At 36.1% G+C, this 13,064-nt stretch overlaps 1 protein-coding gene across 9 annotated transcripts in view; it reads left to right on the top strand.

The window, feature by feature from the left end:
- Positions 1-13,064, top strand: part of PLCE1 (phospholipase C epsilon 1) — a 155,021-nt gene that overhangs the window by 4,580 nt on the left and 137,377 nt on the right. For 6 of the 9 annotated variants that reach the window (XM_035330718.1, XM_035330716.1, XM_035330724.1 and 3 more), the window contains exons 2-3: positions 8,770-8,855; positions 8,971-9,053. The exons of the other annotated variants lie outside the window; for them this stretch is intronic. The gene's annotated coding sequence lies outside the window, so the exon portion shown is untranslated. The remainder of the gene's footprint in view (positions 1-8,769; positions 8,856-8,970; positions 9,054-13,064) is intronic. 9 annotated transcript variants of the gene reach the window in all.

Raw genomic sequence — 13,064 nt, 5'->3', positions numbered from 1 at the left:
AAAAGTATCTATAATCTGATTATGTTGTCGGTGGGCAGAGATTTCTAAGAATTGGTATTACTACTAACTTTAAGTAACTAAAATTCACACTTCTGATATTTTTCAAATATATTGGATGTTCTGTGAAGATCTTCTTTATTTCTTTGAAAGCTATGGGAAAAGGATCTAACTGCAGGTATTTCCTGTGAAAACTTCAAGTCTGCTCAGTCTGTCTGCACCCATTTTAGTTCAACAGGCTTATGGGAAGTGGTGAAAGTAGAAGAATATCTCTCCAAGACTGCAACTGCACAGATCCCAGACTGTAAGAGACTGTCTCCCTGTTTGTTTCTGTAATTCATGTTCACTCTAGCTGTGCTGTGAGCTGCTTTTCTGTAACATCTTGAGTGGCAAAGGTGTCAAAGAGTACCAGGCAGATAATGCTTCTTGAAATCTTTCATATTGCAATACTTTGCATTTTTCAGATGAATAATACTCCGTAATGTGACTCGTCTAGAGCCCTTGACATTTTTCAGCATAGCTGTTACTTTTGTGAATGGTCTGTTGTTTGCATGTTTCCCCAGAGAACAAAGTGGGCATACAAAAAGGGGGGAATCTTACATAATTACCTTTGATTTGTTGTGATTGCACCTTGTCTTTTCTTTCTTTTTTTTTTCCATTCTTCTTCTTTTTTTTTTTTTTTTAATAATAGTGCATTTATGGAAGAGACAACAGAAATGGGAACCATAAAATCAAACAGAGCTGCATATATTGGAAATATTTTCATCTTAATAACCACTGAAAATGTTGCTTTTATAAGTGATTTGCATATATATCTGCTCTTATTCTGTGCTTCAATTTAGCAAAGTATAAACAAGAAATCCCACTTTGGTGGTGGTGTTCACTCAGCAGACACAGAAATGAAATACAGACAAACATTTTATAAAAAAGGATGGCTTCATATGTGTCTTTAACTAAAATCTTCATGGCTGCCTGTTTAGAGACATTCCCAGTATCATTAGCCTGAGCGATTTAGGTATGTGAGGCCAATTACAGGGTTTTTCTTTTGTATGTTTTATTTTTTCCTAAGGTGAATTGGGAAAGTAGCTATAGCCATGTCATCATCTGCCACTGAAAGACAATTCTGGCAAGTAATATCATCCAAATTAAAGACGCTAATCTTTGGATGGTCTTGATATCAATATGCAATATGCCGACTCAATGCTTCAGTTCTTGTGTGTTAGTTTTACCTTTGTTTGTTACAGAATGATCTGTTCTTGTAAGATAGGGCTGTTGGGAGGTGCTTCTACTAGTACTGCATGGTGCTCCCTGCACACCAGTAACTCATCCAGTTTCAAATTCTGCTCCTTCTGCATGCTTTCCAGTTTCACCTTCGTCTCCGTAGTGCCAAATCTTGCATCCTTTTATCCAGAGTCAGATGCTAAGCAGGCGTGGTTGATACTGGGGGAGGAAAAGAACCTTTCGATTCTTTTGTCTTTGGTACTTTTGCTTTGCAGTTATGTCAATGTGGTGTTAGTGTATTGCCAGTTGTTACCTCAGGCTGTGTTATGTGGGGTTACAGATTGCTTTCCACAAGAGAAAACTCAATGGTTGCTTGCTGTCAGTTTCTTCAGCATGACTTTTGGTGAACGGAAGTGAGGAATGTCTCTGTTTTCAGGGTGTGTTTCTGCATGCCTACTTGCCTCAGTGAGCATGCCCTTGCATTCCTGCAGACTGGACACCTGCAGAAGCTGGGCCTTGCTTCTTGAGAAAGGGTCAGATCTAGTAGAAGGTTGTCTGTGTGTTTACACACTGCAAAGTCTACTCATCCAACAAGCATGTCGCTTGACAGCGCTGTTCCTGTTCTCTGCACAAGACCTTTCAGTGAGCCAACATCCAGCAAAGCAGCTCAGCCATGCCTTTCCCGTGTTGCAGAAAGCCTGCAGTGTTTTTGAAAAAGCAGAATTATTGAATCTTATGGTGAAAGGAAAAGTAGAAAGCTTTTTCTTTCCTAAGCATTGAATCTGCTTTGTTTATATTCCTGACTCATATCTAAAATCACTTTGCCTCCCATAACTTTGAAAACATGGAATCTGCTATACTATGTCATAGAAACCCACAATCCTTCCTGTGTTTTGGGTATGTAGTTCATGGGATATGCCTCAGTTTCAGTTAAAATTATAGAATAGTTTGCATTAAGATGTTACCGTTCAACTAATTAATTACATTTAAAGATGACAGCTGCATGTATAGTGTTACCTCATATCTGAAATGTTGAAAGGGTTCCTAACTTCATATGAAGTCAATGTTATGACTTTTCCAATTCTTTTTTAAGCAAGAGTAAACCTCGGGTCTGTGCTGTGTCTGTCAAGGTGTTTCTGGATAGATTCTTCTTGTCTCTATTGAAAATTATGCTAGCTTAGCATAAAGCTATATAATATTCGATGCTGTTCTTTTTATTGTGTTACTTATTCCATGTTGGCTGAAATACAATGTATATAAAAACAGTTTTTGTTATCCCATTGCCTTTTGGTCCCCTATTAAAACAGATTTCAGAGAGTGTCATGAGATTCAACTACAGGGCTGGAACAACTTGCAGTCAGAAACAAAAATGTTCTTTTTTAATTAAAAAAAAAAAGACACAAAAAAAAATTGAAGGAGAAGGGGCTTTTTACTTAAGCCAAACTTCCTTCTTAGTACTTATCCAGAAAACATTTGTAGATGAAGATCTAGAGTTTAAACTTGGTTTGGGAATACAGTTGAATCCCAAAGTGCATGACTCAATTGTTTCTGTTATTATCTAACTTTCTTGAAATAAAATGTAAGTTAAATATGTCCATAGTACCAGAATGTTGTTGCGTTCACTAAAAATTGAGATTTAGTGGTCAGTTTTCCTATACAGCAGCAGTGTCAAGTTAATAATGTTCTTTCCTGCTTGTGTTGAGCAAATATTGTCAGCTACCAATGTAGTTGTGCAGATTAAACTTGATACTGCTTATGTATAGTTATGGAAACATTTTGGATTTGTTATGGAGAAAGATTATTTATCTTTTAAAATGTTAGTATAGGTAAGAGGGACTTATGAATCTTTAAAATTATTAAATGCATTATTTTTTAGTGGTCTGCTGAAATTCTTCTTGTTCCAATGAATTCTGAGCTATGGTAGTGTTTTATTTGTAACTGAATTTCTGTCTCATTCAATTATGAACATTTTTTTGAAAAGTGTTTTTCTCATGATTATGCTTGTGCAGCACTGTAAATCCCTTAATTCTTAAAACTGTGTAACAGGAGGTATAATCAACTGAGGTGGATGCAGAAAATATGAAATATTATTTTTTTTAAAGATTCACTTATATGAAGCAATAGGAATTTCTTGGAAATCAGCAAGAATTTAGGCTGTAAATGCACCTTTCCTCCTTTTCCAAGATAAGAAAATACTAAAATTTTAGATTTCTTTGGTAGAATCAGAAAAATAATAGGTAATTTGTGATACTAATAAATGAATCATATTTACATTTAAAATTAATTTTCACATTTTTTTAGTCACTTTAATCAAGTCCATTCTAGGGGTATATAAACAAACTGATTTTATTATGAAAAATGTGTGTTTTCATAATAAAGAAATAAGAATATTTCATAAGAAATGTGGACCCTTACTCTTTCTCTTAAAGCCCTTATTGTTCCCATTTTCCTATTGTTTTTATAACTAAATATTATATTTTTAAAGGTAATAGTTTGAGTAATTATATAATAGTACAACTAGTGGCTTCTAGAAAAAACAGCGCATTTTCCAAAACTGAGTACATGACTGCAAGAATTAGCAGTACTGTGAAGCCTATTTAGAAATTTAATTCTCTACACTATTTGAACTGTGATTTTAGACTTGCAAGCCAGGTTCAGTAGTGGTTTGCAGAAATAAACAGTTCCCTGGACAGAAGACTATGAAACAGGTCAGCGTTAAAATATGCAATAACATCTTTCAAATGGCCATATAGTAATGGACTACTATGGCTGCCTGAATTCTTTTTCAGGATCCAGATCATAACATCTGTTTGGTGTTTTGTTACCTGACAGGAGTAAGAATGGAAGGGTGTGCAGACAGCAGTGGATTTTCAGACTGTCTTTGCATCCACCCCTCCAGAAGAGGCAAGTTTATGCGTTCCCTTAAATTTGAAAACAACCTTCTCCACTTAGCTGAAAGCTTCTTCCATATTTGTGTCATCCACTCGTTTTGTCTCACATTCATTTATTCTGCTGTGCAAGTTGCTAATTAATTTTTTTATCCTTAATAGGCACTTGTTCCAAGTTGGAGAGGTACATAAAGTCTGTTCTTGAGGCCAAAAATTCTGAGGACAAAAAATAATGTATGACAGTTACAATGGTGCAGCACAGGATTATCCTGTATAACAGTTTTGCACCCCGGGACTTCATCTCAATTGAGTGCTTTATAGAAAGGTGCTTGGGTTTGATTTATGAGTTGGGGATACCTAGTAAAAATAGTAAAAAAAATACCTTGAGGAAGGTGTGTGCAAGGGAAAATTGTTTGGTATTACAGCATTTGAACTATGACAACCAATAAAGTTTTTAATCTGTACATGAATCATTCTCTGCTTTAAACTCCTGTGCCTTCCGCTGACACGACATGATGCTCTGATTACTTTTCTTTTGTCTTATAATGCTATTTTCAGTCTTTTATCTGCTTTTCTGTTTTCCTGAGCTTTAAGGACAGTATTGTGGATACCAGAAAGCCCCCAAAGAAAATAAATAAATAAACAAACATCAAAATAATAAATAGATAAAACCCATACCCTTCCTTACTCTCCTTGCTTGAATTTACGTTTACTGATTTTTTAAAAAACATTTCATGTGCACTTAAATTATTAATTTCATTGAGTCAAAAAGCTGATTGCCTCTTCCTGATAGTCTCATGTTTTTCCCACATAACCCATCTTGCTTACAGTAAAGCTCTATTCTGTTAGCAACCATATGCATCCCAGTAAAGGTTTTAGAGTTTGAATTGAGACAGAGTGTGTCTCAGCTCTTGGCCAGCAAATGCAAAGAAAGTTGGCCATGTTCCCTCTTCTTGCCAGAAAAGCAAGGAATCTGGGGCCCTTCCTCTGTCAAAGAAAAAGGGAAGCTCTGATCTTTCTTCATATGGATTTGCACGCATTGAGTCCCTGACTTAATCTTGGTAGAATTTATCATTATCTTGCTTGCGAGATGTGGCCCAAAGCCCCCAGGAAAACAGCTGTCATGTACAGGGAACTTGTAGAGCTCAGTCTGTGCTTTCTCCTCTGACTACTGGTTTGACAGTACTTTTTCCTCTCCAGTTAGTCATAACATATCAACAAAAATCCTCTCTACACTAATATTATGGTTTTTATGCATGTTGCTTTACTCTGCTACTCTTTATACTAAGTTTTGCTTCATTTTTTAGTATGTGATGTACACACAAATGTATAATTAAAAGAGCTCAGATGTTGTCATCATCTAGTACCCTACTATTGTGGATTTGGGTGTAGGCAATTTCAATGCCTGGTCTTCTCCCATACAGAGCTTTAAAACTTTCACTATTCAGATATCTGACAATCCAGTAAAGTAAGAATATTAAGAAAAAAGGAAATTATCAGTAAAGTTTAGGCTCATTTTAAGTATATACTGGTACATTTTAAGAAGGTTTAATTCATTTTTGTCAAACATTTTTTTAAGACATTAAAAATCACAATGTTGAGTTTAATAACTGTACAGTAATAATAACTATTGGAATTTATTGCTAATAGAACTGACAGAAAATCTGAATCTGTTCTGTCCATATATGTTAATTATGTTAATTACATTCTGGAAAGTAACTAAGGCACTGATACGGAGATTTGCATCTATTAATTCTATGAACTGACATAAAACTTAATGCATGCAAATGCATGACATGAAACTGCAGCATGCAAACCATCAGGATAAAGCTTCCACACTTTGTTGTTGTTTGTTTGGTTCCTGTTTCAAAGAGTTCAAAATACAGTTTAAAGGGTGAGTCTGCTGCAGAATTTACTTTTCATTTCTGTTTCCACTCTGTAAATTTGGTCTGAGCTCTCAAATTCAGAGTACTTTATTTCTGCCACACTGATTATCACTGTTAACAGTTATGCCAACAGTTAATTGATCTCAGACTTTTTCTAATTGTTTTGTGGCTGCAGAGCCACAAAAGAGTGGCTCTTAAAAAGTATAAACTTATTTTAGTAAAAAGGCAACTGCTGTTTGGACTACACACAAGAAACAAATTGGTTAATTATAGAATCATATGATACCTTCTGTGTACCCTTCTTAACAGAACTGTGATGAAGTATATGTTGAAGTTACTATGTAATTTTTTTTTCTGGTGAGTGAATGATGAAACACATTTTTAGATGTTTTTTGGCCTATGAATCATCATAATTATAGGCAATTATGTACACCTGAATTTCATACAACCTGAATTTCATACACAATTATATAAATAATGTACACCTGACTGCTGGCTTCTTCCTCTCGACTTATGTGATTTTATTTTTTTTTGGTGAAAAGCCTTTTTCACAGAGAAGTCACATGCAAAATAAGTGATGAGATGCATGTATTCAAGTTTTACAGAAATATGTTGAAACATTATAGTACTATTAGTGTTGCTTCATTTCCTGTTTCTGTAATTACATTACAATGCTTAAAGTCAGTCAGTGTTAATGAACTGTTAATAAAGCCAGAAAACTATGCAGAATCCACGAAGACCTTTGTGGGGGGAGCATGCGGTCTGGTTCTAATTTAGCCTGTTCTCAGGTTGCTCTTGGGAACTGCTCTAAGTTTGTCAAAAACTCAGAGAGATACACAGTAGATTTTGGTTCTGGAGGCAGACAGACCTTGCTTTGCCTAAATTAAATTTCACTCTACTGATTTTCTTTTTCTTAAAGGGGCTAAAATTGAAAGTATTTCTAATAGCTTTGGAAGTCAATAAAAAGATATTTTGAATATATAGGGGGTCAGTGTGTGACAAGGTCTCTGTTGACAGGAATAATAAAAGCAGGTGTAAGGAGGTACTAAACAGTTTGCAACAGAAGTCCATTTTAAAACAGGTGCCTGTTCTGAGGTGTGGCAGTAGTGTGCCTAAGAGAACAAATGAACAAGATTTGAAATCTCAAAGGACAGGTTAGTCTGCATTTACCTATGCTGGTTTTATATGTTTTTTTTTTTTCATAGTTCATTTGCTGTTATCCATGAACTTTATTCTAGATTTCTAGATAGTATTATTTTCCTTGTGTATGATTTGCTTCTTCCTTGTTGGCTTCCCAACAACCAGCAAATGACATACAGGAAAGAAATGGCATCCATAATGCAGATTTGTGTCATAGTTTGAAAACCCTAGATAAGTGGTGTTTCCTTATTCTGTTCTTTTGAGGGGTTACCATTAAATGTTTTGAATGTCTTACATTTTCTAATTGTTTCTAAAGGAGACTGAACTATGTTAGCTTTTTAATTTTTTAAAGAGCTATTAGTAGATTCTACTTGTTGAAGAAGAACAATATTTTCCTTTTATTCTCTGCACTGAATGTTTGATACATTTTGTTTCTTTCACCATGTTAACTGAAACAACCAGTGTTTTAGTTTTTGTGTTGTCAGGGGTGCTGTTGCCAGTTATTTTGGCCTACTGTTTTCTTAAATGTATAATTTTTGCAGCTGGTGTTCTCAAGAAACTCTTCTGTGGGGGTTACTTTGTTTTATCTTTGTTGATTTGTTTTTAATTCTGTAGCTCACAGGTAGCCTTTTTTAATCAATTCCATAAAGTTAATCTCGTAGGGATAAGTCATTGCTCAATTCCATCTTTCTAGAGGCGGTCTAAATTTCTGCAGGTCTATCTGTAGACTTTTTTTTTTCTTTTCCTTTAGAGAGAAGGATAAACTAATCTCTCTCTCTCTCTCTCTCTCTCTAATTGGTTGAAAGGTAGAGAGAAGTATCAGTAGTGTAGCTGAAAGTTCAAAGCTGAAGTTTGTGTTATTTTCCTTCTCCATGAGTGGGTACAGAGACTGCTGTAGTTCAGCAGATTGACTGAATAACTGTAAGGCAGATTTAACTTGCAGAATTCGTAGTGTAATGTCTCTTGATTAATTTTTGTCAATGAAATCGATAAGAAATTTGAAATCTTTATTTGAAGAATAATCTCTGAAATCTTGATTTAAATCTGCATTCAAGGTGGTAAACCCAAAGATTGACTAGATAGAAGGAAGACTACATCATAGTAAGGGACTGGGAGATTAAGTTATTGCTATAATCCAATCCAAATAAATAAATCTACCTACATAAAATAGTGAATAAACTTTAAATTATAAGAGAGATGTAAAACGACAAATAATTTTATCAGCAGTCAAAAAACACTAAAATTGTTGTTATATGGAGCTGTTTTTCATTTTAAAAATACATGAGATACTAGTTAGGAAAACAAAGAGCTGTTGAAAGCCCAACAGATAATCTGAAGTACTGGTATAGGTGGTGCTGCAGGTAATAACCTCCTTGAGTAATCATTTAAAACCACTTTTTCTACTTATCTCCAACGAGTTTGACAAGTTATGGCATGCAGCTGATACATGTTGCATTACAAACTGTTTTGAAATGATTTTGTTTTTATACTGTTATGAAATATTACATACAATGTTTTTGTTGTAGGCAAAGCACTGTTGTTAGTTTTAGCAGATTTTTTGTTGCTTTGTTTGTTGGTTTTGAAAACTGTAGATCACACTGACCATTAGTTTTCATTGCTGCCTTGTCTCTCCTCAGGGATCTCTTTTCATTCCAGATACTGTTTCATAACCCTCTCAGCTGCATGCCAAGGTCATTGATTGCTCCAACCAGCAGTTCCCCAGGTGAGCCTGGGTGTCTAGTGTACAGGTTTTTTTCCTTAGCTAGATTAAGTCATTATTGCCATCTTGCACAAGAGAAGCCTGATTACAAGACTTTGTGCTGCTCCTTATCTTCTAGTTTGCCACCTGATACTGGCCTGATAGTGTTTGATTGCGCACTTCAGAATAACCTCACCACCGTTCTTGGCCTTCCTGTTGCTGGTGACGTACAACTGTCCATATTCAGTGTGCTGTTCTGTGTTACTACATCATAAATTTCCTCAACAGCGTCTTATCACTTGCAATCCTATCTTGCAGTGGGTCAAAGACCTCCCCAGCCAGGAGCTGCAGGCGAGGGCAGTGGGAGGCTGAGCTGGGCCTGGGGCCCTGTCAGCAGATGCTGAGGGCAGTGCGGGCTGAGGAGTCGGGCCTGCTGTCAATCCGACAAGTCTGGTCGGAAGGTGGAAAGTGGCAGATGACTGCCCACTATTTACCAGGACACAGCTCAGTCTGCCAAGCCTCAGCTCAAAGGGCACCTGGGGTGGCAGGCGGGAGTTGCAGGTGAGACCGTTGTGGCAGTTAAGTACTTGGTGCGCACAGGGCCCTGATGCTCCTTCTGAAAGAGATTTGTGCTGTCCTGTCCTGGGTTAGCATGACAAGCTTTGTGCTAGTCGCAGCACTGTTTTGTCCTTATCACGTCCAAATATGTTACAGAAAACATTAGTTTTATCCCCATTAACCGTTACAGCCGAAATAACCTTGAGCATTTCAGCATGTATTTGCTGGTTTATCTTTTCCAGTACTTCTGTGGTTGGGTTCTTTGGCTTGTCTGACTGTGTCACTGTTTTCTTCCTTGTGCTTTCCCTTCTTTGCTGGATCTATCTATGGGGCATATGTACATGCCTTTTGCCTTCTAGGACCTTTTTGGGCTAAATAGTAAGTAACTTATTAGCAACAAGGATGCACAGTCAAAGGGATCTAAAATAATCTTTCTGCTTGACTGATAAATTGGAGCCTAAATATGTAACATTCATTTAACATAATATCTTATTACTTAAGCATATGGCTATTAGAACATACTAGATATGTATATCTAGTTCAGGGGAAGAAACCAACAACATTCCCTAGTAGCATTTTCAGATTTTAATGAAGCAGTGTTGTTTGGATACTAGCAGTGTCTCTGGCACATATTACTGCTTATGTCAAAATAAAATAGGGTGTTCCAGAGAAGGAAATGTTCTTTTCCAAATCATGACTGCATTTTTAGCCTTTTTTTTTTTTTTTTTTAAATGACTTTACAAAGTCCCACTGTGTCTCTTCATGCCTTTTCTGCCAACTTTTGAAGTTGGCCTGTAGCAATCAGTTTTATTACAAAAGTACAAATCTAAAAGATGCTAAAGACAACATATTTCATGTCAATGTTATTCGAGTACAGAAGTTCCATAAATCATTCTGGCTGCAAAGGAGTTGCTCTGAGAGTTCACACTAAGATAGCAGAGAGTCCATATAGGAGCAAGTCCTTAGTAATACCCCAGTTGTAAGAAAAGCTTCAGTTTGAACAGGTGTCTACTTAGACATAATTATTCAACTTAGAGAAAAATCTGAGAAAAGCCAGAATATGTTACTTTTAGAAGTAACTAAGGTATGTAATGCTGTGTTCTGTTGTTTTTAGTTACTGCTTACTCCACAAGGACATCAAATCCATTAATTTTGCCAACAACTTCACTGTGTTAAAATCACCTTCCATCTATTCAGCTGAAAGTACAAGAACTTTTAAGAAATATAACCAACTTTGAACAAGCATTGTTTGCATTAGATAAATATAGAATTAGCTTTTGGCACACATTCTTATTCCAAATAACTCTATTGTGAAGTAGACTAAAGATTTGGGATAAAGTCCCATCTTATCAAGGGAGGTGATTTTCATATTTAGAATTCCAAATTCTCACTATTCGTGAAGCAAGGAGCTTGACTGTACTAGCCAAGAGTGAGTTGTTTTATGATGACTGCACTTGTTGAAAACATGCTGAAGGTTATCTTTTTCTCCCCAAAGAAAGGATGAAACCCAGGTGCATAGAAATAAGTCCTTGGTTCTAAAGAGGAATCTCACGAGCAGAAGGAAATACTTAATGAACAACTTGCATAGTGGCTCTGCAAGATAGCCAAGAAAAGCAATAAACTTGCATTTATTCAGCAGGGATGCAGGCGTTCATTGCAATTATTTTAAAGAGCCTCAAATAAAGGATTGCCTAAGTGTATTATAATTGTATATGGACACAAGTTACCTTGGTCTTCAGATGCCTCTCCTTCAGAGGTTAAACTGTTAAAGAAATACAGAATTTAAGGAACATGGAAGTTGTTGTGAACATGCAGTTTTCTTTATGTCTGGTTCCATTTATATTAGAAGGTGTGACAGCATGTTATAAAGAAACCTAATTGTCACTACACATGTATTTCTGTTCTGTATATTTATTGAATAAGATTGAATTACTAGTATCTATAATGTGAGCTCCAATGATAACTACAAGAGCTTTTACATATCAAAGTATTTCATTTAAAATGATCACTTAAAAATGATTATATGGGCAATGACCTTTTATGTTAACATAGTAAACATTTTGGAATACTACTAAAATTATTTGTAGTTGCATGGTAATTTGCTGCTTGCACTTTTAATTCTAACGGGAGCCAACATCTTAGAGATTACTTCATGGCTTGAATGAGTCAGATGTCAGGGTGGGCTTTCTCCCAGGGAATGATGTGGTTGATAAAACCATTGTAGGTCAAAAAAAAAAAAAAAAAAAAAAGGCAATATGGATTTGCTGAGCAAATATTGTCTGCTGCATTTGAGTAGCAGTGTTTACAGTGTCACTGTGCTTAAAATGTAGAAATGTTAGAACAGTAGTGGTGGTGTGGAAATTATTTCCTGTGTTTTCAGGGATGATTGATCTGATGAAAGTGACACTTCTCAAGCACATAACTATCACTTTCTAAGCAAAACAACTTTTTTTCTCTTGCACTCTCTATAAGACATGAAAATAATATGCAGATGAGGTGGCAGATACTTTCTTAAAATTCTTTCTTTTGAGCAAAGAGTAAGATTCTTGAATGAATGGTATGAATAGGTCAAGAATGGTATACAAAAAAAATAATTTTGAGAAAGGACAAGACTAGCACAGTAATTTAATAACGTTAGTCTTTACCATTTGAAACATTTTTCTGTGCTGTTCTTTAACTGAAGTATACATGTATAGTTCTGACAAATGACTGAACTTTTTTCACTTACAGATTATCTTTTCATTTTTATTTGAAACACATACTGAGATTCCAGTTTTAATAGACTTTTGTTATAGTTATGACAGCTGAGCTATAATATTATTTCTCATGTAAAGGCTTTTAATGGGACTACTGTAGCATAGCATAATATAAGTGTTAGTGTGGATTTATAGAAGATAAACTCTGGTGATGTAAGCGCCTCTAACATACCATCAGACTTTGAGTAGTTAGAAACATTTTTATTACAGATTTGTTCTGTTCTCACCAGCGTGGATACAATTATGGCTAGTGGCATACATGCAGGACTGTGAGAGGGGTTAATGAGAGGATGCTCGAGTGCTCACACAAAAAAAATGCAGCAAGGAAGGAGGAACAAGATGAGGAACCTGAGGTGTTCTTTTTTCCTCATTGTGTGACCTGGCTTGGAGTAATACTAAAACTTGAGTAAGGTGACTTGAGCAATGTGAAGTCGTAGTTTTCCAAAATCTGTCACTGTGTCACTTCATGTCCCTAAAGAGCGTGGTGTCCAATTGGGTAGAAATGAAATATTACAAGAGCTCAGATGGGAAGGCTACCTACCAGTGATGCTTTCTTGTTAACTGGGACTAGATAAGAAAAGGGATTGCCAGAACTAGAGATTCCTGCTAGAGGGGCAAGGATTTTTGCCTTGTGATGCTAACCTCTCTGCTCTCTTCAGGAGAGGGGAGGATGAGAGATAATGGTGCTGCTAAGAACCATTTCCTAAATATCTTTGCCTTGAGCCTGGAGTGTTGCTCATTTAAAAACTGCTGAGCCAAGGCTCGTAGATCCTCACGGTTAGTACTTGTTCTTGCAGTGTCCAGCTAAACAAACCTACCTGTGTGCTTGTTTCTTTCACTGCCAAAGCTTAGGTGCCAGTGGAGGCATAGGTGGTGCTTCAAGCAGAGCATGGAGTATGGATGGCATGCTGTGATGTCT

This window comes from Oxyura jamaicensis, chromosome 6 (genome assembly GCF_011077185.1).
Source record: "Oxyura jamaicensis isolate SHBP4307 breed ruddy duck chromosome 6, BPBGC_Ojam_1.0, whole genome shotgun sequence".
NCBI classification, from domain to species: Eukaryota; Metazoa; Chordata; class Aves; order Anseriformes; family Anatidae; genus Oxyura; species Oxyura jamaicensis.
Note: the sequence above shows the minus strand (reverse complement) of the source record. Positions and strands in the feature narration are given on the sequence as shown.